The following is a 2,500-nucleotide window of genomic DNA, read 5'->3' on the forward strand; positions in this document are numbered from 1 at the left end:
AATTCTCACCGAGCGGCGGGTAGAATCCTTTGCAGACGACTTAAATACGCGACGGGTTATTGTAAGTGGCAGAGTGGCCTTGCTGCCACGATCCACTGAGATTCAGCCCTGTGTCGCTTCGATTCGTCCCTCCCCCTCAAACCACATCACCTTCCACGATTTCCTGGCCGAGGTTACCAACAAGGACTTGTCCAAAATCGGTGCACGACGTGCTCCTGCAAAGGGTGTTGGTCGAGTAAGACAGCAGGACGGTGCCCACGGGCCATGCCTTGACAGCCCCGCTCGCACGCCCCATGGCTTGCCTTGACAGCCCCGTGGCTTGCCTTGGCAGCCCTGCTGGAAGCCCCATGGCTTGCCTTGGCAGCCCCGTGGCAAGCCCCATGGCCTGCCTTGACAGCCCCGCTGGAAGCCCCATGGCTTGCCTTGGCAGCCCCGTGGCAAGCCCCATGGCCTGCCTTGACAGCCCCATGGCTTGCCTTGACAGCCCCGTGGCAAGCCCCATGGCCTGACTTGACAGCCCCATGGCATGCCTTGGCAGCCCTGTGGCAAGCCCCATGGCATGCCTTGGCAGCCCCGCTCGCACGCCCCATGGCCTGCCTTGGCAGCCCCGTGGCTTGCCTTGACAGCCCCGTGGCAAGCCCCATGGCATGCCTTGGCAGCCCCGTGGCAAGCCCCATGGCCTGCCTTGACAGCCCCGCTTGCACGCCCCATGGCTTGCCTTGACAGCCCCATGGCATGCCTTGGCAGCCCCGTGGCGAGCCCCATGGCTTGCCTCGACAGCCCCGCGTGCACGCCCCATGGCTTGCCTTCACAGCCCCATGGCAAGCCCCATGGCCTGACTTGACAGCCTGACTTGACAGCCCATGGCATGCCTTGACAGCCCCGCGGGCATGCCCCATGGCTTGCCTTGACAGCCCCATGGCACGCCCCATGGCCTGCCTTGACAGCCCCGTGGCATGCACAGCGAGGTTAGCACGGTGTCCACGGGCGATGCCTTGACAGCCCCATGGCTTGCCTCGGTGGTGCCCATGGCATGCCCCATGGCATGCACAGCGAGGTTAGCACGGTGCCCACGGGTCATGCCTTGACAGCCCCATGGCTTTCCTTGACAGCCCCATGGCATGCACAGCGAGGTTAGCACGGTGCCCACGGGCCATGCCTTGGCAGCCCGATGGCTTGCCTTGGCAGCCCCACTGGCATGCCCCATGGCTTGCCTTGACAGCCCCGTGGTTTGCCCCATGGCATGCCTTGACAGCCCCGCCGGCACGCCCCATGGCTTGCCATGGCAGCCCCATGGCTTGCCTTGACAGCCCCGTGGCAAGCCCCATGGCTCCCCATGGCTTGGCCCATGGCTTGCCCCAAGGCACGCCGCGACACACCCGTGGTGCTTTGCTTACCATGTCAAGCACACAAAGGTCCGACGAAGAACACCGTAGATCACACAAACTCTACAAAAGCAATCTTCCTTGTTGCCTCAAAAGATTGCAATACAACACTCACAACATGGCCCCCCAATGTTGCCACCCGACGTGCATGAACGGGGGCGAACACTTGTTTCGTGCTTTTGGACAATTGAAACCACCCAAATTGGTTTCCTAAATTCATTCCAATACATCTTGGATGTGTTCCAAGCATCACCTATCGATTTTTGCCTATTTTCGATTTTTTTTGATTTTTCGGATTTATTTAATCACAAAAATTAAATAAAAAAATCCCGATGTCGAAAAATTGTGAGGCTTGCTCCTACTTCAAGATATGATTTTTCTAAGCATGCCTGCAAAAAATCTCGTCCAAATTCAAAGTATTTCGATAAAAAAGGCCTTTATGTTTCCTCGGACATTTGATGTGTTTCCTCCTGGCGGTTGGGATTTGGCTCTAAATGCTCTTTAGGGGGGGCATGCAAGCCCCAACATGGTCAGCCAGGAGGGCTGACCATGCCGCCCCCCTCACATGGGCATGCCCCTGGCGCCCATGGAAAGGGCGTGTGCCACGCCCCCCATGCCACCGGCGGGGGGTATCGTCTCCCCCGCCGCCGGCGGTGGTTGTGGCGGCGGCCGCCGCCGGCCGACCATGTCCCGACGACCGTTTTTTGGGCTCGTTTTCGTGGGGGTGATTCCTACATTCTCGTTTGCTTTCTAGCAACAAGCTTGTGCTTTAGGGACGGATTTGGTGGCACCTAGTGCCACGCATGGGCTTGTTGATGTGGGCAATCGGTCGTGCTAGGGGCTTTCTCACGTTGGCTAGCCCTCGTGTGCTCTAGTCTACCCCATGGCGGTTGGGCCTATTTGTTTGAATGCCTCCTTTGCAACATGCTTGTGCACGGCGGATGGTGTTATGGCACCCAGTGCTACGCACATTGTTGCTCTCGGGGGTATCCGGATGATGCTGGCCTCGCTTCCATGGGGTTTGACGGGCGACGCCCGTTTTTTGGGCTCGCTTTCGTGGGGGCGAGTCCTACATTCTCGCTTGCTTTCTAGCATCAAGCTTGTGCTTTAGGGAC

This window comes from Juglans regia, unplaced genomic scaffold, assembly GCF_001411555.2.
Source record: "Juglans regia cultivar Chandler unplaced genomic scaffold, Walnut 2.0 Scaffold_604, whole genome shotgun sequence".
NCBI lineage: Eukaryota > Viridiplantae > Streptophyta > Magnoliopsida > Fagales > Juglandaceae > Juglans > Juglans regia.